The sequence below is a fragment of the Syngnathoides biaculeatus genome, chromosome 22, assembly GCF_019802595.1.
Source record: "Syngnathoides biaculeatus isolate LvHL_M chromosome 22, ASM1980259v1, whole genome shotgun sequence".
NCBI classification, from domain to species: Eukaryota; Metazoa; Chordata; class Actinopteri; order Syngnathiformes; family Syngnathidae; genus Syngnathoides; species Syngnathoides biaculeatus.
In genome coordinates, this window is record NC_084661.1 from 1,742,876 (window position 1) to 1,766,170 (window position 23,295).

Sequence of the window (23,295 nt, forward strand, 5' to 3'; positions counted from 1 at the left end):
TTCCATAACTTAGTAATGTCCAATTTTCTAGAAACTACAACATAATTAGTCTTTTGTCCTCAGTCCAGAATCTTTCTGTAGTCAGTGGTTTGAAGTCATATCGCTCTCTTCAATAATCCACACAAATCTCCGTACTGATTATCCTGTTCAGGGTCGCAAGGTAGTCAAGGATGTAATTGGCAGTGGTGAACACTTATTTCCAAAAGAGACAGGAACATAGAGTGGCCTACAAGAGCGGAGGTAGGAGCACGCAGGTGGATTATATTTTGTGCAGACGGTGTAATCTGAAGGAGGTTACTGATTGTAAGGTAGTGGTGGGAGAGAGTGTAGCTCGACAGCATAGGATGGTAGTGTGTAGGATGACTCTGGTAGTGGGTAGGAAGATTAAGAAGACAAAGGTAGAGCAGAGAATTAGCTGGTGGAAGTTGAGGAAGGAAGAATGTTATGTGGCCTTTCGGAAAGAGGTGAGACAGACTAGATGGAGAGGAAGAGCTCCCAGAAGACTGGAATACTACTGTTAAGGTATTCAGAGAGGGAGGCAGTAGAGTACTTGGGGTGCCTTCTGGTAGGAAAGGGGAAGTGAAGAAACGGGTCCAAGCGGGGTGGAAGAGTTGACGGAAGGTGTCTGGTGTTCTATGCGACAGAAGAGTCTCTGTTACATTGAGGGGCAAAGTTTACAGATTAGAGACGGCGCCACTGAAGAAACAAGAGGAAGCAGAACTGGAGGTAGCAGAAATGAAGATGCTGAGGGTCGTGCTTGGAGGGAACAGGTTGGATAGAAATGAGCTCATTAGAGGGACAGCCAAAGTTGGATGTTTTGGAGACAAGGTTAGAGAGAGCAGACTTAGATGGCTTGGCCATGTTCAGAGGCAAGAGAGTGAGTATATTGGTAGAAGGGTGTTGAGGATGGAGCTGCCAAGCAAAAGAGGAAGACCAAAGAAAAAGGTTGATGGATGTTGTGAGGGAGGACATGAGGACAGTGGGTGTTAGAGAAGAAGATGCACGAGATAGGCTTAGATGGAAAAAGACGACACGCTGTGGCAACCCCTAAAGGGACAAGCCGAAAGGAAAAGAAGAAGATTATTGCAGCCACTTTATCATCTTGGTATAAAAGTCTGGAAACCACACAATCTCAATCAGCACAATCCTGATTTTGATCTTGACAAAATCCCTCTTTACTGCAGAACGTAGGACCAAAGTGAAAGCGACCATCTATATGGCCCACAGAGAGATGGAGTGGGCCAAGGCCCACAAATCTTCAGCCCCACCCTTTGACAATGTAGCGACACAGCATCTCCGTACACTAGTTGGCTAATGTGATATGATGTTCATCCACTAATACGGTTCACAGGCTAGAACTGGTTATGCTGGGACAGCTAACAGTCACTTATAGTGTAGTGATACACACGCCCAACTTCAGTGCGGCCAGCGTGGGATCGATTCCTGCTCAGTGATGTTGTCTATGTGCACTGTGACTGACTACTGACCAGTTCATGGTGAAGTCTGCCTTTTAGGTTAGGTTAGGCTCCAGCTCTCCTGTGACCCTTGAGGAGGGAGGATAAGTGAGGATAAGTGGCTTGGGAAATAAATGAATGGATGAAACAACCAATGATAGCAGGTTGTATTACAATATCAACTCACAAGTTCTTACAGGTGTTTACACACTACGAGAAAGCACTCATCAGTAGCACTGCCTTGCCCATTTCCTACATTCTGTCCTTGACTTTTTTGTCCTTTCTCATCTTATTCTACTGTTTAGTTGTTACATGTCTTCACCAGGTGCCCCCCCCATCCAGAAATAAGAACACGATTTGACTTTGTAACGTTATGAGAAGACAAATATCTAGACTCTTTAACTATTGTTCTGCTGCGATGCGTTTTTCAAGTTTCAAGTTTTCATTTGCCCATGCCCCCCTCCACATAGAAACCACAACCACATTCAATCATCAACAACCATAGCAAATGCACAGAATATGACATAAAATTTGAAAGTGCTTCAGTGAAAATGTATTAAGTGCAATCATCTTTCACCTCAAAACATTCACACACATATTTTGCTTGACCTGTCCCTTGTTCTATCCCTTGGAATCATTTTCTGTCTGGCCATTTTCAATAAACATCAGAATGATTTATAAAAATGACAAATAACCAGAGGAAGTATTTAAAACACCCCTGATACACAGATTCATCTTCCTCCAAACACAGTTAGTGGAATTATGACCAAAAAGTTCCATTTTGGTCTCATCTGACCACAAAACTTTCCCCCATGACTCCTCTGTATCATCCAAATGGTCATTGGCAAATTTAAGACAGGCCTTGACATGTGCTGGTTTAAGCAGGGGAACATTCCGTGCCATGCATGATTTCAAACCATGACGTCTTAGTGTATGACCAACAGTCACCTTGGAAACTGTGGTCCCACCTCTTTTCAGGTCATCGACAAAGTCTCATCGTGTAGTCCTAGGCTAATTCCTCACCTTTCTAAGGATCATTGACACCCCAGAAGGTGATATCTTGCATGGGGCTCCACTACGATTTAGATTGACCATCATCTTTAGCTTCTTCCATTTTGTAATGATTGCTCCAACAGTGGACCTTTTTTCACCAAGCTGCATGGCAATTTCTCTGTAGCCCTTTCCAGGCGTGTGGAGTTGAAGAATTTTGTCTCTGGTGTCTTTGGACAGCTCTTTTGGTCTTGGCCATGTTAAAAGTTTGAGTCCCACTGATTGTATGGGGTGGACAGGTGTCTTTATGCAGCTAATGACCTCACACAGGTGCATCTGATTCAGGATAATACATGGAGTGGACGTGGACTTTTATAGGCGGACTAACAGGTCTTTGAGGGTCAGAATTCTACCTGATAGACAGGTGTTCAAATACTCATTTGTCGCTGTATCACACAAATAAATCGTTAAAAAATCATACATTGTGATTTCTGGATTTTTCTTTTTAGATTATCTCTCTCACAGTGGATATGCATCTATGATGAAAATTTCAGACGATTCCATGATATCTAAGTGGGAGAACTTGCAATATAGCAGAGTGTTCAAATACTTATTTTCTTCACTGTGTATATATATGGGGAAAAAATAGTAAAACAACTTTTTGGTTTTTTATCTTGATAATATTGTGAACAAGTGTTTTTTTATTTAAATCAAACTATGATTTGAAAACTGGATAACATCTCAATCATTGGATAGAAAAGCAAAAAAAAAACAATTACTAGCAATCTTTGAGACCTGCTGTTCTAAATTAAGCTTGAATGTCAATGGTTGATGGATATTCCCGAGAATGAGACTACAGATGACATAACAAAAGCATCCCACTCAACTAGATGATGACCGTGTTGCCTCCCTACAAAATGGTTCTTTTCCCCCCATGTGCGATCTCTTTTCTCGAGTGGTAAAACGAGATTAATTGCTTTTTTTGTTGTTGTCTTGACCGGATAATCCTGAATCAGTCACACCTCCTGTCCTCGCTGAATGGCGATGAAAAAGATGGGCTGAGTTCTGAAGATCCTTTAGCCTTTTGTGGTCAACTTTTTGAACTAAGTGCCACATGAGTTGCAAAAAGTTCAACTGAACTGTGGCCACTGGCATTTACATTTTCTCAGAGTAGGTGTTACATAGTAAAAACAAACTTCCCTCAAGAATCTTATACCTGTGTTTTAAGTAATTTCATTATTATTAATGCACACAGCAGAATGGAAATGACTGCACAACAGGCTATAATTCACTATGTGAGTCACACTTGCTGCTTGTGTGCTGGTCTCCAACCACCGTAACTCCCCCTGCCCCACCACAAACCACATGAACTTGAGTGTACCAGTTATACAAATAGACACACACAAAAATGCTGAAGGTGCTAAATTATAAAGACTAACAAAAAAAAAATATGGAGTGTTTTATACTGGCTCTCTGTGTTTTGTTATACGTATGATACATTGTGAAAGAATATCAGTTCAGGTGCCAAAAATGGGCATTTCATACAGTTAGATGTAGCTAACTAACTTTAACAAATCCAGTCTTCACTAGAGTATGACCTTGTTTACACATATGTTCCCTAATCTTCCATAAAATCATACATTTTTTGCTTTTGGGAAGGGTGCCTTTTAAATTCTTGTCACTGAGAGCTTTGAACAAGAACTCCCAAATCTCAACCACGCCTACTTCATCTGCTTTATCTCTTAAATCAAAATATCCATCCATCTATCCATTGTCTGAGCTGCTTGTCTTCACAAGGGCTGTGGGAGTGGTGGAGCCCATCCCTGCTATCTCCAGGGAGGAGGCAGGGTAGACCCAGAAGTGGTTGCCAGCCAATCGGAGCGCACGCAAAAACAATCATTCGTACTCACAATTACACCTATGGGCAATTTGGAGTCATCATTTAACCTATCATGCATGATTTTGGAATGTGGGAGGAAACCGGAGTGCCTGAAGAAAACCCACTGACACAAGGCACAAGGAGAACATGCAAATGCCACACAGGCGGGGCCAAGAGTTGAACCCCAGTCCTCAGAACTGTGAGGCAGACGCTCTAACCAGTTGCTTTACCGTGCCGCTAAATCAAAATATAATACTCTGACCTTGGCCCTTCATGTGATTTACCTGACACTCCAATAATCAAGGAGATGTTCCAACTGATTGACTTGCTGTCTCTCTGACTTACTGTATGAGGCCCAGAGACTAACCTGGACACATTTTCAGGCTCGTTATCTAGTGTCAAAATTAAGATGGACTGATGTGGGGTTTTGAGGTCAGGCAAGTATCATCACATTCAATCATTTTTTAGCCTAAAATATAGAGTAATTCTCAGTTTTGACGGGCTTGATAATAGCACACCAGCAATATCAGAAAAGGATATCTATCTTTTAGTCAAAATAGATTTTATGAACTGATATCTGTATTTATATAGTTGGATTCTGACAATTAAATGTTGTGGTATGCTGGAAGTAAAAAAATCTGTACAGACTGGTGTTTTTCTTATTTCCAAATCAAAGATTAGGAGGAACTGTTTGATGACTCACTCTGTTTCAGGATGTCCGCTGCTGTCACAGTTCACTATTCTCTCATATCTTTCCCCGAAGACTTCAAATCTATCACTTCATCAGAAAGGTGTCTCCTGCTGGCTTGCTATCTTTCTAAGATGTCCACACAATCAATAGCTCCTTTGTAGTAGTAGTTCAATCTTTCCAACACTTTCTATAAAGCCCAGATTTTTTTTTTCACTCTTATGTCATTTTGTGGCAGTACAGGGGAACAACTGGTGATAGAGTTGGCCTCACAGTTCTGAGAGCTAGGGTTCAAATCCCGGCCCCACCTGAGTGGAGTTTGCATGTTCTCCATGCGACCTCCGATTGGCTGGCAACCTGTTCAGGGTGTATCAAAATTCTGCCAATGATAGTTAGGATAGGCTACAGCACTCTTGTGACACGACCCTTGTGAGGATAAGCGGCCCAGAAAATGAATGTATGGATAAATATATATATATATACTGGGTCCATATATGTTAGAAGATAATGTTTGAGTGCTGTACTGGAACAGAGGTTTTGTGGCAGCAACCGGTTCACCACTTCACACGGATCTTCATGAAATATTTCCTTTACAGTTTTACGAATTAAAAGTCTTCCCATGTTATCTTCACGGATAATGTGTATTTTCCATTTGTAAAGGTGAACACTAAGGTTACAGCATCTTATCTTTGGAGTTGAATGTCACTCCCACTTTGATAGTGAGTACAAAAATAAATGAAAACAATTTTTACATAGAATAAGCACATGGGCTCGTCGACTTTCTAGGGAGTGCCCTCCTGTTTTAACGATCCATACAGGAGTTGATGACATGGCACATTTCGTTGTCGGCATGAAATTTTCAGCAGGCAACATCCAAACTTAATGGCTGCCACAGGACCTTGAGCATTGTGGCAGACGTTCATCATTTTTGCAACATTATGTGCTGATGTCCGCTTCTCTGTACTGAACTAAAGTGACTGTCGCCCGCATTTCTGCTCACATGCAGGATCAATGATGTCTTTGAAGGGTTGTGAATTGCTGAGTATCGACTATTTCGTCAAAAGAATCTCTCCAGTTGCTCTTCAGAAGAAAACCTGATTTAACTCGGGGAGAAAGCATTCATTAACTTTCTGTCATTTTGAATGTCTCCATCTTTTTATTGATGCACAGCATGGCTATAATGACGTAGCTAAATGGACAGACCTGCGTGAAGTATTATATACAAAATCATGCTGCCTGAGGATGAGATTTATTGATTTTCACTGCGTGCGTTGTTGCGTGCGGGAATGTGTTATGTGAACGAAAGAGAGTAAGGGATGGCCAAATTGCCATTCACATATTCAATGGGCTTTATTTCCATAGCGAGCTTCTACTTTGGGGCACTCAATGAGCTAAAAAATATTATATGTTGGAATGGAATGAAGGTTATTAGCATCGTCACAAAGTAACTGGAGGAACTCTGCGTTCAATATCCTACAATTTCCCCAATTTGACATTACAAACATACAAAACAAGTCCATCCATCCGTGCATTTTTTTTGCCGCTTATCCTCACGAGGGTCACGGGGAGTGCTGGAGCCCATTCCAGCTGTCAACGGGCAGGAGGCGGGGTACACTCTGAACTCGGTGTATCACAATCGCAAGGCACATAGAGACAAACAGCCGCACTCACAATCACACCAAGAGGTTATTTAGAGTGTCCAAATAATGTTGGATGTTTTTGGGATGTGGGATGAAACCAGAGTGCCCGTAGTAAACCCACGCAGGCATGGGGAGAACATGCAAACTCCACACAGGCAGGGCCAGGATCGAACTCAGGTCCTCAGAACTGTGAGGTCAACGCTTTACCAGGTGATCCACTGTGCCGCCGTCACAAAAAAAGTGATTTTTAAAAAATTTTTGTCAATTCAATGTCAAATCAATTTACAATAAATCATAACCTGAAGCAGTACACACTTACCACACAACTAACCAACCACGTGTGGATACTAGTGCGGTATGTTCTTCCCAAAAGTATCACATAATGAATCAAGGCATCATGCGTTCAGTTGTTTCCAACATTTTCAATCCAAAATTGAAACCGTTCATTATTTTTATATTAATTTAATCCTCAAAGAGAAAATACAGCAGAATCTCTGTTACTGAATTATCCAACCAGCTATTAGTATCGTGTCCCCAGTAATCTTCTGCCCCTATCGTATTTGATCATACATCGCAGACCTGCACCACTGTCTTGGTGAACCTCAACTAAACATTTATTGACAACCTCTGTCCAGCTGCTATATTGGCTGATACCGTCTGTGCTGCAAGAAGGCAGCTACTGAAGAATATGGAACTTTTCAGTGATCCTTTGACGAAAGGAAAAACAACACTAAGGGAAAAAAATTTAGTGCACACTGTCACAAACACATTTATCAATGCCTCAGGAGTCTACATTTGTCTTTTTTTAAATCTCTGCATTTTATTTGTGGAAGGAACGGGGGTTCTTAAACCTCAGGTTAAAAAAAACATTGAAGTGGACTTCTTCTTTTCCTTTCGGCTTGTCCCATTAGGGGTCACAGCGTGTCCTCTTTTTCTATCTAAGCCTGTCTCATGAATTTTCCTCTCAAACACCCACTGTCCTCAGGTCTTCCCTCACAACATCCATCAACCTTCTCTTTGGTCCTCCTCTTGCTCATTTGCCTTCCAGCTTTATCTATCCAATATACTCACTCTCTCGCCTCTGGACATCTCCAAACCATCCAAGTCTGCTCTCTCAAACCTTGTCTCCAAAATATCCAACTTTGGCTGTCCCTCTAATGAGGTCATTTCTAATCCTATCCAACCTGTTCACACCAAGCGAGAACCTCAACATCTTCATTTCTGCCACCTCCAGTTCTGCTTCCTGTTGTCACTTCAGTGCCACCGTCTCTAATCCGTACATCATGGCTGACCTCACCACTGTTTTAGAAATTTTGCCTTTCATGCAGGCAGAGATTCTTCTGTCACTGTCAATTGTGATCATAATTATCATACATTTGCTTCCAATAAAGAAATGCTTTGCTCTGCCCTAGATAACGTGGCAGCCTCCTAGCAGGAGATAGCAAGAACAAAAACATCTAATCATCAGAACTGTTAGAACTGCTGCCTGTTAAAGAAATGATGACCACACATGTATTCAGCAATCTTCCACACATGCACACGCACATGAACAAACATTTACACCTTGTTTCAAACTGTTTTGCTTGTCGTCTCCTTTTTGTAACATCCATGTAAATAAGGAGTGTCTCAAAACTAAATAAATAGAGGTGCTGAGGAGAAGATAATCAGAGAGTGCAGTGGTGAATTGTACGAGACAGTTCCTCTCCTCTCTCCTCGCGAGACTTGAACTGGAGTCTTTGCTTCCTTTTTTGTCCTGTTTAATGAATGTCTGATTGGTGAACCTGACAGTCACTACCAGATACATTCCGCCAGCTGTTCCAACCTTCTTGGACCCATTTCTTCACTTATTTACCACACTCACAATTGCTCTGGATTGTTGACCCCAGGTATTTGAAGTTGTCCACCCTCACTATCTCCCTTCTCCCTGGAGCCTTACTCTTCCCCCTCCTCCCCTCTCATTCACGCACATATATTCTACTTCGGCTAATCCTCATTCCTTTCCTTTCCAGTGCGTGTCTCCATCTTTCTAATTGTTTCTCCACCTGCTACCTGCTTTCACTGCATATCACCATATCATCTGCGAACATCATGGTCGAAGGGGATTCCAGTCTAACCTCAGCTGTCAGCCTATCCATTACCACTGCAAACAGGAAGGGGCTCAGAGCTGATGCCTGATGGAGTCCCACCTCCACCTTAAATTCTTCTCTCACACCTACAGCACACCTCACCATTGTTCTGCTCCCATCAGACATGTCCTGTACTATTCTAACATATTTCTCCGCCACACGAGACTTACGCATGCAGTACCACAGTTCCTCTCTTGGTACTCTGTCATAGGCTTTCTCTAGATCCACAAAGACACAATATAGCTCCTTCTGACCTTCTTTGTACTTTTCCACTAGCATCCTCAAGGCAAATAATGCATCTGTGGTGCTCTTTCTTGTCATGAAACCACACTGTTGCTCGTAGATACTTACTTCTGTCCTGAGTCTTGGCTCCACTACTGTTTCCCATAACTTAATTGTGTGGCTCATCAACATTATTCCTCTGTAGTTCCCACAGCTCTGAACATCGCCTTTGTTCTTAAAAATGGGAAGCAGCACACTTTTCCTCCATTCTTCAGGGATCTTCTCGCCCGCTAGTATTCTGTTGAATAAGTTGGTCAAAAACTCCACAACCACCTCTCCATATTCCTTCCACACCTCCACAGGTATTTCATCAGGATGAACTGCTGTTCCATTTTTCATCCTTTGTAGTGCCTTTCTAACTTCCCCCTTATTAATCATTGCCACTTTCTGGTCCTTCACACTTGCCTCTTCTACTCTTCCTTCCCTCTCATTTTCTTCATTCAACTTCTCAAAGTACTCTTTCCATCTGATTAGCTCACTACTGGCACCAGTCAACACATTTACATCTAAATCCTTAAGCCAGTGATTCCCAAACAGTGTGCCGGCGTACATTAGTGTGCCACGAGCGCTCTTCAGGTGTGCTGTGGGAAGTTATCCAATTTTATGTAATTGCTTAAAAAAAAACATTTATTCCAAGAAATAATGTATCCTTATTCATCTATTTATGCCAGTGAAGCACAATGACAGACAGAACAAAAAAAATCCTCTTCTATTAGATGGCAGGAAGTACATACAGTCATTAATCGATCCCTTTTTGGTGATATTTACTTTTGTTGGCGTGCGATGGGATTTTTCAATTGTAAAATATGCGCCTTGGCTCTATAAAGGTTGGAAATCACTCCCTTAATCACCCTTACATGCTGCACATCCTTCCCATCTCTATCGTCTGTCTGGCCAACATGGAGAGATCCTTTTTTCCTTCTTTCATGTCCAACCTGGTGTACATGTCATCATATCCCTCTTGTTTAGCCTTCGCCACCTCGACCTTTGCTCTATGTCGCATCTCAATGTATTCCTTTCGCCTCAACTCAGTCCTTTCAGTGTCCCACTTTTTCTTTGCTAGCCTCTTTCTTTGTATGACGTCCTATATTTTGATGTCATTCTCCCCTTTACTAAAAGAAGACACACCAAGTGCTCTCCTGCCTGTCTCTCTGATCACCTTGGCTGTAGTAGTCCAGTCTTCTGGGAACTTCTCCTGTCCATCGAGTGCTGTCTCAACTCTTTCCGAAAGGCTGCTTAAAGTTCCCCTGCTTAAACCAGTACATGTCAAGGCCTGTCTTAAGTTTGCCACTGACCATTTGGATGATACAGAGTAGTCATGGGAGAGGTTTTTCTGGTCCGATTAGACCAAAATGTAACTTTTTGGTCATAATTTTTTAAATCCGGTTTCTTCCTCTTCTTTGTCTTCGACCCACAGTAGTTGAATTTCCACCGACGCCCTGAAGGTTAGCGGTGCCGGCGACGGCTGTTGTCAACCTAGTCCACGACCGATCCGGTATGGTATTCTTCAGATGAACGATCATATTTCTTTGGCACTTTTACCCTTACTGACGCAACCCTCTGCATTTATCCAGGCTTGGGACCGCCCTACAGATTGCACTGGCAAGTCGCACTTAATTTAGCACACTTGGGAGATCACACTTCATTTTTTTTAATGTGCAAAATAGATTTTTTTTTTTGCCTTTTTGTTGATGTTCTTGTTAACAAGCTTGTGGAAGCAGTCAGTCTCTTTGTACGTATCTACTGTATCTCACTATGGTCACAAAGTGTAAATTTTCATTTTTTCCACCAGCAGGTGTGTATATTGCTCAACAGTTGCAGGCTTTGATAGAATCCTACTGAAGTGGTTTAAAGCAATTATAAAAATAAGATATCCAACAGTTTGGTCAACCGAGACCATTCTCATCAAGATTTGAGTTTGACTTTCACCAGGCAAAAAGATACGACTGTAGTAGCAGATTTCATGTCTTCCTGTTTCTGCACTCAGACAAAGTAACGCAAAGTGACATAGGGCTTGATATGTTATTGCAGTTTTCCATTTCGGTCTGGTTTGGCGTCATTGTGCAGTGTATGACAGGCTTTACTCTTTGTCACTGTGGACTTAGTTAATTTTGGCTGCAACGTAATTACTATAAATACCATTATTTTGGGAGTTGTAAAATGTAAACTCTTGTGCTTACAGATGCACACATCTTAGTGAAAACTGAAATTGTCTTTCATCCATTTTCTCATCTTATTTAGCACCACAGGCAGTTGGTGCAGATCCCACATGACGTTTCGTGAAAATCTGGCTCTTACAGATATGTTCATTCTCATTTCATGGCTATACTGTATTGGATGTTTTTATAAGGAACATTTTTTATCTAATTGCATAGAGACATTTCTGATACGATATCCCTGTCCCACATTGAATAATTTCACATTAGTGTACAAGTGCGTAACAGAGGGCCCCCATCGCTCAGCGGTTAGAGCATTGCTTTGGTAAACCAGGGGTCGTGAGTTCGTTCCTCACCGGGGCCTCCACTCCCCAAGAGGGGTTGTGTCAGGAAGGGCATCATGCGTAAAAACTGTGCCAAACAAATGCGAGCATTCATCTGAGATGACACACTATGGCGACCCCTAACAGGACAAGCCGAAAGAAAGTTTTTAGTGTACAAGTATGTAACAGAGTCAGCATTTATTAGCCCATCCGCTTCAGGCAGAACTTAGCAAAATAAGACATTGGCCTTTCCAAAGTGTGTGTTCACACATCAATTGCAGCCTTCCTCATTTAGAAATTACAGTACATATGTGGCAATGTTAGTGTCACAGTGACATGTTTTCAACACTTCAGCAATTTATCATCAAAGTTAAAGTCTACACACATTTACTCTTCTGACACTAGCCAGCAAAATTTATAGGTATTTAAACTCATCCTCATCCCGCTGTACCTTCCACACACATGCACAAAAAATGAAAAAACTGCTATAGATGGGAAGTGTGAAAGCCACAGTTGATATAAGAGACAAGGTGCATATGCACATGGCTAAAATGGAGTTATAATGACAAAGCAATAAAGAAACAGAGATGAGTATCAGGCAGTGATAGCACTGAAGTAAAAAAAAAAAAAAAAAGAAAACAGCCATTCAAATAACAGCTAACATCTGCTTTACGCTCATGGCTACATGAGCGTTCGCATCGACGTCGCTGTCTGATCTGTCTGCTGACAATGCACTCCGTTCGAGCCCCCTTAATTTTATTAGCAGCTCTAATAAGCTGAGACAAAATCATTCATCACAGTCTGACATTGGACTCGCAGTAACATTATTGTCCTTTTAATTAGGCAGGTTTTCCAGTCTCATAAGAAGTATACCATTTACTGTACATTCTCTTTGTATCTTTCCAAGACCGTCCTTTCCCCCTGTTGATATTTTGCCTTTTTTTTAGGTCCAAACTTGTTCTCACTGGTACAACTCCTGTTGGATTCATTTGTCTTCGGCATCCCTACTCTGTCACAGTCTAGCTTTATGGGATGTTTTTCCTTCTCCCAGCCCCAATGATTGTTTCCTCTTAGAACTCCCATCTTCAGTGTAATTGGTGAGTGTGCCCCACCACCTGAGACCCACAATAACATTCCGAAAAACAAGAGCACTTGATGAGATTCTTCACATAAACATCTTGTTTGAAAGTAGGTCACTGAACCTTATTTCTCGAATGCACATAATGTGATTGATAAAGGTTGTGTAAACAGCACTTTTCTGGCAAATATTTTATCTCATGGGCAAATCCTGCTTTGTAATTCAACCGTGTGAAGATATTTCAAAATAAAATGAAAAAAACGTGACCACCACAAAGTTCAATTCAAACATGGACACAAAATATTGCTGTGAGTGGTCACATGTCAGAGTTTAACTGTAAGTGGCTCTGCATAATAAAGCATTCATTCATTTCATACTGCACTTGGAACTCATGCGCACACACTACACCATTTAATTAATCTAAGAGACTGTTCTCGGGCCGTATTATGACCTATTGTTTTGGTTCGCAACTGAGTTAGCGCAAGATGATATGAAGTCAGTCGTGAGCAGAAGTGATTTTTTGCAGAGGCAGTTACTGTATTTGTTGAGGACAAACAAATGAATGAGCACAAGACCACTTAATCATTAGTCAGGATTCAGATTAGTATCTTTCCAAAGGCTAGATTCGATTCTTCATTGTCTGCAGGATAAATTGAACCGTGATCCTCCGATTTGATAGCCTAAGTCCTTCCAGATGAGATCAAAGATTGTCAGTATCCAAAAAAATAACGAATAATGGAAGATAAAATGGTACATGAGTCATCATTCAACAGATGAAGCAGTTTCTAGTTCAGCAAATATGTTGATGGATAATTTAATTCATCCCAAGAAGTTCTCCATATCATTGGTTCTTCCCCATATACGTCGAGGGAAACTGTAGCGATGTTAGTTTAGAGAAAATGTGATATTGTTGTAATGTTTAAACATGGAAATTATAAGGATTGGGACACTATATTACCTTTCCTCAAAGGTGTGATTTCTAGGTCCAATAAACTCCTCAAATTAGTTTTTACATTCTTCACTAATGGCTTTTTCCTTTGATAGCCTGAAGCCTCCCCATCCTTTGAAATGATTCACGAGTTGTGCAGAAGTGAAGCTCCGAGAGCCGTTGCCGGTTAAAAAGGAGTAATCACTCCCACTAACTAGAAGCCTCCAAAGCATCGTAATGCAACCTACCAAAGTGGAGATGCACTTTGGACTTTGTTGTCCGTGAATCACATTCAAGATTGAATTACAGTAGTTTCCACTTCGGGTGAGTTTATAACCAAGCCAAAGCCCGATATTAAGCCATGAGAGTAAGAGAGTAACTTGAAGCCACCAATAGTTAGTGCACAATATTTCACACTGTTGTTGACATGTACTGTATGTGGCATGTGTGCCACACACACACTGACGCAAAGACGGAAACAACCTTGCCACCCCACTGTCCATTCCACCAAATGAGTCAAATTAGAGGTGTGGGACATTATAGTCACCCATGACCAGATAGCAGAGTGAGCATCATCATCATCATCATCATCATCATCATTATCGGTGCATGGATGCAATGATTTAATGAGGGTCTGGAGGAAAACGTGTTACAGGTCAGATGGGACGATGTGACGATCTGAGCAGTGAGCTGGAAAGACAATTTTGGTTTAAGGTGTGTTTTTTTTTTTTTTTTTCATTTGCTGAACAGTTATCTGAACCTTTTTTTTAAATGTAGCAATAGAACTTTTTTGCCTGCTTTATTGATCTGTAGTATTGATGGTGCCTCCTGTGCACTGCAAGCATTGGTGAAAATATAACAGTGACATTATATCACAAATACCCTTTGTCAGTGACTGGGAAGCTTATTAGTTGAGCTACTTCTGAATTTATTTTATTGTCAAAATATTGATATTTTGATGGATTGCATGGGTCGCTCAAATTGGATGGTATTCAGTAGATTTACCTGTTTTGTATTGTAGTATAATTAAACCATTTGGTGTCAGGTGGCACACTCACAAACTGACTGTTTTTCACACAACTATTTATTTAAATTATGACTTGACTATGGTGTTAGGTGTGTGAGACACGGAAATTTGGCTTAGGTAGCTGTTATAACTTTTTTGTAAATGTCGGGGGTCCCCTGTAAAAACCACAGGTTTTTTTTAAAATAAGTTTGAGTGGATTTTAAAAACTTTTTTGGGGAAAAGAATTCAGTAGAAATTGGTTGGTTCTGAATGGAATAGAGCATCAGAGAGTGTCTTCAGGGTGTTGTGAGAGACAACATAGTCAGAGAGGTTGACGAGGTTGGAGGTGGCAGATTGGTATTTCCATCAAAACAGCAGAGGGCAAAGGTCTTAGTCAGTCACAGACCTGCAATTACCTTCCCTTCACTGTGGCGCAAAATGATTTTTCAAAACAATAGGTCACATCAGCTCAACAGTGATAGTGTATATTGCATCGCGTATACTATCATTTATGTCAGGCTAACACATGACTGACCAAAAAGGCCCAGCCGACTTTTCCATTCCTGCCTCAGTGCATATCTGTCACTTTGTCAATTTTTTACTCAGTCATCAAAGGTTTTCCCCTTCCCAAACACATACTTAAAAAAAATCAGAATGCAAATCTGTGTTTACTACCATGTAGATGCCAATATTTTTAAGCAGAAATATTTTCATCAAAGCGTGATTAGTGATACAACTTGTAGGCATCCTGGTATCCAGGCGAAGCACAGACTCAGCTTGGTGTTGCTCTTAGCTGCCTGCCAGCACTAAGTGGGAATTCTAATATCAACTGGGAAATTGAGAAACTGTAAATCAACATACAAATATGCACAGGAGCAGTGTAATTTGGTTGTTAATTTCAGTTATTAATTATTTTTAAACCCAATAAAATCTTAAATAAGAAGGGATCAACCAACACTATGGTATTAGTTCCTCCGGACCCAGCATATATGTCCATCCATTCATTTTCTGAGCTCCTTATACTCGCAAGGGTCGCAGGGAGTGCTGGAGTCTATCCCAGCTGTCATCAGGTAGGAGGCATGGTACACCCTGAACTGGTTGCCAGCCAAGTCCAGGGCACACAGAGACAGAGAAAGTCACACTCGTATTCATACTTACGGGAAATTTAGAGTAGCAACTTAACCTATCATGAATGTTTTTTGGATGCGGGAGGAAACCAGAGTGAGACCAAAGAAAACTCACGGACGCACAGGGAGAAATTGCAAACTTCCACGACTTCCATACTGCGAGTATGCAGGCCTCCACTGAAGTAAGCAAGCCAATTAGTAGTTACATGGGACTTTCTGCTGTTAGCTAAGAGCTAAAACTAGCTGTCACTCATTTTTGGGGAACAAGATTATGTAACCAAAAGTTTTGGTGACTGAGCGCGGGTGTTAGTGCTTTGCCTGATGAACACGGGCTGTCACAGAGGGTGTCCTCTATTGCAAGAGTTGTATTGTACTATCACAGAAACGTTTCCGAGCAGATGCATAGTTTACCGACACATATCAAAGTCATTACTACAGTACTCCAGTGTGAGAGAATTAAGAAAGTTTTAGTGCAAATCTCATAAGAATAAAACATTTTACATAAATATATTGTATTATGAATATGAACAACAACATGTGTAATGCACTGGAGGTACTATACACACGTATACGGCCACTCTCTGTTGTGGGAATGTCATTTTGTCAATTAATGCATTTGAGTTGCGAGAGGAATGAACCAGCTGCTAACACAATGTCTGTTGGCTACAGCAGAGAGAGAGAGAGAGAGAGAGAGAGAGAGAGAGAGAGAGAGAGAGAGAGAGGAGAGAGAGAGAGAGAGAGAGAGAGAGAGAGAGAGAGAGAGAGAGTGAGAGAGAGAGAGAGAGAGAAAACAGAGAGAGAGAGAGAGAGAAGCCTGTGACTCACCTAAATATACGACAGATATAAGTTTGCGGGCTTCCCTTTACGTTCTGAAACATTCCAGTCCATGGAGACCAGTCACAAAGTTTTAATAAAACAAAACACAGCAGGCAATCTGCTTTGGAAAAACTCATTGCAGGGTGGTGTGATGATAAGAATTAGAGAAAAACCTTTTGAAGTAATTTACAAAATTTGTGGTCTTTGGCAAAATGAAGATGACCACAAGATGAAAATACTTCTTCTTTTCCTTTCGGCTTGTCCCAATTAGGGGTTGCCACAGTGTGTCATCTTTTTCCATCTAACTATATCTCATGTATCTTCCTCTCTATCACCCACAGTCTTCATGTCTTCGCTCACAACATCCATCAACCTTTTCTTTGGTCTTCCTCTCGCTCTTTTGCCTTGCAGCTCCATATACAGCACACTTCTACCAAGATACTCTCTTACCTCTGGACATGTCCAAACCATTGAAGTCTGTTCTCTCGAACTTGTCTCCAAAACATCCAACATTGTCTGTCCCTCTGATGAGCTCATTTCTAATCCTATCCAACCTGCTCACTCTGAGTGAGAACCTCAACATCTTCATTTCTCACAAGATGAAAATAAATTAATGTTAAATTTCACAATTCAAATGATTTACGCAGGCATGTAGAAATTGGGTATCTCAGAAGGCAGTGAAGATTAATTGCAATTTTCATCATTTTCATCAGATGTGGAATTTTACTGCTGCAAATTATTTACACCTTCAAGAACCCGTGAGATGATGATAATTTAGCCGAAATAAGTGTAACATCTAATTGGTCGTACTAAAAAAAAAGAAAAGAAAAAAAGCAAGTGTACCTGAAGAATAGGGGCTTCATTTCTGCAACCTTTTCTGAAATTCTGATTCCAGTACAACACATTGTTGCAATAGCACATTGGAAAGATGGCGAAAAGCACGAATAATCTCTGATAAAAAATAATAATAGTAATGTATGATCTAAGTATAATAAAAATGACAAAACAAAGCAATTTCAAGTCATCCCTTACCACCCAAAAAACATGAAAGTGAATCACCATTTTTAATGAGTGTTATCCCGATGGTCCACGGCATGCCCGGCATGCATGCTATGATCTATTATGCTGATTCTGCTGCCCACATTCAAAACAGGATGATGTCTCGTACTAGACATGTTCTCGCTTTTACATAGTCAAGCTACTGGTGGGGAACATTCCAGAAAATACATGAGCAGTGTCAGAATGCTTATTAGCAAGTCTGTGTTTGAGAGACGATGTCACTGCATGTTTCCTATACAAGTGCAGTACATACCAAGAATAACTACTGTCATGCAACAGACTGAGTAATGTTTCCCAGACAAAAAATAAATAAAAGTATGTCATTTATACATCCAATACAACTTTAAAGTTGGTTGTAGCATAGCACAAAGCAAATAGCAAATGGGTAGTAATTTGCTTAATTCCAATCTAGAGGACCATATTAGGTACACCGTTTCCATTATTTCTGATCCGTTACCTTTTCCGGCATCATCAGAGGTTCAAAAAGTAACCATAACAGTTTTCAGCATCACAGTGTTCATTTCAGTTGCATACATTGAAGTGCAAGCACAATCAATGAATTATGCTGTCATTGCGGCTCAGAAAATGGATGGATGCTTAAAATTGTATAATTTGGTGCTGACTTACTTTATATTTAACACAGTTCCAGTTCCAACCAATCTGTTTTTGACAAACTCGGTTTACTCAAATGTGCTGTATTAGCAGTCAATGCCAAATTAGTTTTAACGTCACTTCCATTCTACAGCAGAGAGAGATTCCGCCCAACGTGGTAGCCTCCTTAGCTTGATGAATTATATTATTTATAAAATATATCATGATATATTATTCTTTATGTACAAAAAAAGTAATCAGAGTTCTGTGCTTTTGATAAGTGCGGGCACATCGAGCGTAATACTCGAAAAACTCATTTTTGGGTTCACTTCCCCTTTCAAGATCTGCAGTCTTGTTTTACACTTGTCCTCAAGAACTGAGAGGACTCCACTAATCTCGACTTGGTTCGTGTTTGTCATTGTTCTGCCGGTCCAGCACAGCACTGATTAGGAGGCGCACACCTGTGCCTCATGCTGCTGATTGACTCCGGTAGATATAGGACCCAGGGGACGACTGGTAGGCGCCAGATCGTTGCAACCCATGCGCGGTTCCTGCACTCCCGTATCTCTGATCGTGAACCCGTGTGTACCAACCTCCGCCTGTTCTCCGACTGACCCCATAAGCCTGACTCCTTTGACACTCCTGCCTTCTTTGATCGATCTCCCGTGTACCGACGACTGCCTGCCCGCGGACCTGCTCTCTACGCCTGACGTCCTGACTACCGCTGCTGCACCTGACTGTCTGCCTGATAACCGACCTTGGAAAAATAAACACTTTTCCCGAACTACCTTTGCGTCTCCGGAGTCCTGCATTTGGGTCCTCTCTCCGTCTCGATTGGTCGTGACAAAGTTCCCATATACTGTATCAAATAATATTTCTAAAAAACTGAAAGACACCAGACGCCACATAAAGTCTGTCAACCTAACGTGTTTTCTGGTTTGACCAAATGATGTTCCTCATTAAGCTCATTGGTTCTTGACAAAAAACTATGATCAAATATGTATTGAGTGGCAGAATGCTTTTTCATTCTATTGCCACAATAAGACATGTTCAAGTAACATTTTAAATGCAATGTTTTCCTTAAATTGATGAAATCTCCATTTCATGTATTATGAAGATGAAAGTTAAAATATGAATAATGAATTCATTTCTGTAAATTCATAATGGATTTTTTGGGGGAAAGAATATCTCTTCAGAGGCGCTTTGTGCGACCCGCATTTAATCATTCATGCATAATATATTGTTTTGTGTTGTTTTTTTTTTTGTGACGACAACACAGAAGTGTGCCACAGATACAGGTGGCGTGGAAGTGAAAAACAAGATAACAAATTGTGATACACTTTAACATTTCACAAAACACCACAACAAAAGACAAACCACAAACATTTCACTAAACACAAAACCAAATGAAACATCATTTTCTCTTATCCTCGCAAGGGTCACGGGCCATGCTGGAGCCTATCCCACCTGTCAACGGGCGGGAGGCAGGCAGGAGGTGGGGTACACTCTGAACTGGTTGCCAGTCAATCACAGGGCACATGGAGACAAACAGCTCACAATCACACCTAGGGGCAATTTAGAGTCTCTAATTAATGTTGCATTTTTGGGGGATGTGGGAGAGTGCCCGGAGAAAAACCACGTGGGCACGCGGAGAACATGCAAACTCCACACAGGTGGCTTCAGGATTGAACCCAGGACGTCAGAACTGTGAGGCCAACGCTTTCCATCTTATCCACCATGCCGCCAAAATTTGTCATATTGTTGTTACGTTGTATTGGAATGTGTTTTGTCTTTTGTTTTGTGTTTTGTGAACTGTTTCCTGTTTGGATTTTGAATAATTACTCTTTTGTACCCTTTACAGCAAACACTTTATCACCTTTATCTCTGCCTTCATTTCCCATCTTACCTACATTCATAAATGCGGGAACAATGAGACATTGCAGATCTTTGATCAGGCTTCCTTTCCCGAGGTTGTAACATGGGACACAATTCAATTTCTGCACTTCTCTTGGAGATTTTCTAATCAAGCAAGCTGTTTTTGAAGGTGTGTGTGTCTGAAATGTAGAGGTGCAATTCAAAAGAAAGGGGAGGAAAAGGTAAAACGAGTGGTGAGTTTTAATTTCACCGTAAAAACACATGCAGTTCCTTGAAGTACAGTACGTAGAAGTATAAATCCCAAGTATAAAAATTAAATGAACAACCACTGAGATTGTGATTGATTGAATTTATTGCACTGGCTTGTTTAGAAGTTTCTATTTCACAGAACTTCATTTTTTAGCAAAATATGCTGCCTACTTGGTGTTGTTAGCCTTGTAATTCTGGTTCTTAAAGTGCGGGTGACATCCTTATAAACATTCTAAAATAGATATTGTAATGTAAAATACATATAACAGTATTCACTTCAATGTCTATACGGAAAAAAAAAAGTGAGCGGAGAGCACGTCATCCATGCACAAAGTTGCGCAATTGAGTGTCCCTCGACATCCAAGTGGTCGCCATATTAGTCGCGTCATCTGTCCTTCACGTCATCGACACTTCCACCGTTGAAAACGCGCAGTGCCTGCTACTATGGAAGCCGAACAACAGAGATATTCAGATTTTTCCAACGCCTCTTCTGACACGGAAGCTCTTTTCGAAAAGGACAACACCACACAACCGAGTGAAGTTACCGGAGCAATATTACACTATTGTTTCGAGCCCTCAGGGCAATATTACACTATTGTTTCGAGCCATATTCAGATTATATCCGATCACGGCCAAACCACATCCCGTCCGATCCGCTCCCGCGGCGGAGATGAGCCATCGCGGCTCATCCCAGCCGGTCGGTGTGGCTTATGACAGAGTCGAGCGGTGCTGCTTTAGTCACAGTCGAGCCGGCTGAGTAACGCATTCTCGGCTGGGTTCTTCAGAGCCGCTCCCGTCGCAAAGCCCAACGCGCCGCCTTCGCGGAAGATGTGACCGCCGAACGCGGCGCCTCAGCCGGTGTGGCTGAGTTTCGGCCCGCCGTGCTATATAAGGAGGGGGTGGAGCCGAGCTATGTTGCAGGCTGAGTGAGACATTGTTGGCTGGGCAACGCGCACATCGACACATTTCATACGCGGAATCTTTTGTTACGTTATGAGAGAGACCGATTACGTGGTCCGCCCCAAACTATTATTTTTTTTAGTAGCTGTATCCGCACATCAACACATTTCATATGCGGATCATTTGCTACGTTATGAGAGAGACCGATTACGTGGTCCGTCCTAAACTATTTTTTTTTCAGTAGCTGTATACACACCTATCTGTTATCTGGAACCCACGAAGCTCTCGTCCTTTGCACCCGTGCAATCCATTTTTCACAATGAACAGGGTCTCTTTCAAACTAATGAAGGGTAATTCCATTCTCCCAAGTGTTCAAGCAATGTCCAGCAATGCAATGAGCTGGCATTTTGGCTAACACGAAAGAACAACGAGCTACCTTCGCGGAGGTAAAACTAATGGAAACAAACTAGTCCACGAGGGGGCGCCACTGTCCTTTACGTCACTTCCTGCTTCTTATCGACAACAAATTCCAGAGAGGATTTTTCATGGCGGGAGTTACAAAAAGCTGTATACGTCAAAATCATGAAAAAAACACATGGGACCATATTGGCTGTGGGTTTTTTATTAATAATATACCAAAAATCATCCGTTTGATGACACTTGAGCTTTAAAGAAAGGCCAAGACTATTTTCTGTTGGTCAAATGTAATTAAATGTGTGCCTAAAGGGCTAAAGGAGAATGAAAGTGATGAGTAATTAAGGGAACCCGTCTGTTACGTTTTTGTTTTCACCTGTTCTTATGAGCACTGCCCCCCTATCCATCCACCAATCAGTTCTCTGTCTCCAGGTCTTCGTCCTCAAGGTCAATCACATTCTTTTAACCCCCACTCATTTTCTTGACCCTGTTCTGTGCCAATCACTTTATCTCCCATTGCCCAAGTGTCCACCTCTTTCCAAGGTGGTGTCGGCACCCTCTGCCTGCCTTGTTTCTGGTGTTCCTCAACCTTTACAGCATCATGCCGATGCACCCCAAGGACTCCTTAATGGCTCCACAGGGCCATCGCCCCTCTGCTCCGGTGGTGCACATTCTGTGGGTGCCCTTCATTTCAGTTTGCCTGATCCCTGCAACTCCTTGGGGCCGTGGTATAGCAGCCATCTTCCGAGTTGGCCCAGACTAATTCGACCATTTGTTTCTCCCTTTTGGTCAAAGGCCCACTTCTTTTATGTCTCATAAAAAACTATCCTGAACAATCTTGGTCTTGGGTGTGTTAAAACTGATTTCCCCCATTTGGGGGATGTCTGACTTGCTAGATCTAGGTTCAGTGTTACAGCCCATAGAACTAAACTGAACACTATTGCTAGGTCAAACATATTTTTAATAATACATTTGCTTATATGTATTATCATATTTCTGGGCAATAGCACCACGTAGACCCTTTTGAACTCCACTTCATACAGCTCTGAGGAACTTATCTCCTTATCTTTTGTTGGCATTAGTCGCTGCATATAAAAGTTTTAATTTGCTCAAAGTATTTTTTTGAGTCATTAATAATGGAGGTGCTGCACAATGGAGAGCAGTTACTTTCTTATTTCTGTCTCACCCGTTCTTTGAAATCACTTACATAATGCTTGTCTGCAGCTACAGTATGAGTGAACAGCCCGATGCCTCAGCGATGCTGAAGATGTGCTTAGATTCCAGAAAGGATGGCGTCCTGACAACATTGCCTTTGATAAAGACCTCCATTCTTGGTCTGCTGACCTTGAAGGAGTGATCAACTATACTGTATCACTGGTTGATGATGTTTTTACAGGCACATTTACCATAAGATTTAACATGGCAATGAATCACATGAAGCCATAGGCTGTCTGGGAAAAATATTTACTTTGACTTTGTAAACAAACGTGAGATGTCACTGATGTGTAACTTATGAGAGAAAACGTGATTTGAATGTGGACTGTAGTGTGAGTTTGCATTTGTAGGTCTCATCGTGGTGGCTGGTTAACACATCCGCCTCACAGTTGTGGGGATCTGGCTTCAAATTTGGCCTTGCCTGTGTGGAGTTTGCATGGTCTCCTTTTTCCCCCTTATTAAAATTACCTCTACAAGAAGTGTGTGAATTTATTCATTC

General features: G+C 41.5%; 1 long non-coding RNA gene across 2 annotated transcripts in view; it reads left to right on the forward strand.

Moving 5' to 3' along the window:
* Positions 1-23,295, forward strand: part of LOC133495856 (uncharacterized) — a 46,340-nt gene that overhangs the window by 22,200 nt on the left and 845 nt on the right. Inside the window, exons 3-4 of one of the 2 annotated variants that reach the window (XR_009793672.1) lie at positions 10,477-10,554; positions 10,634-10,709. The exons of the other annotated variant lie outside the window; for it this stretch is intronic. This is a non-coding gene — a long non-coding RNA (uncharacterized LOC133495856). Of the gene's footprint in view, positions 1-10,476; positions 10,555-10,633; positions 10,710-23,295 lie in introns of those variants that run through there. 2 annotated transcript variants of the gene reach the window in all.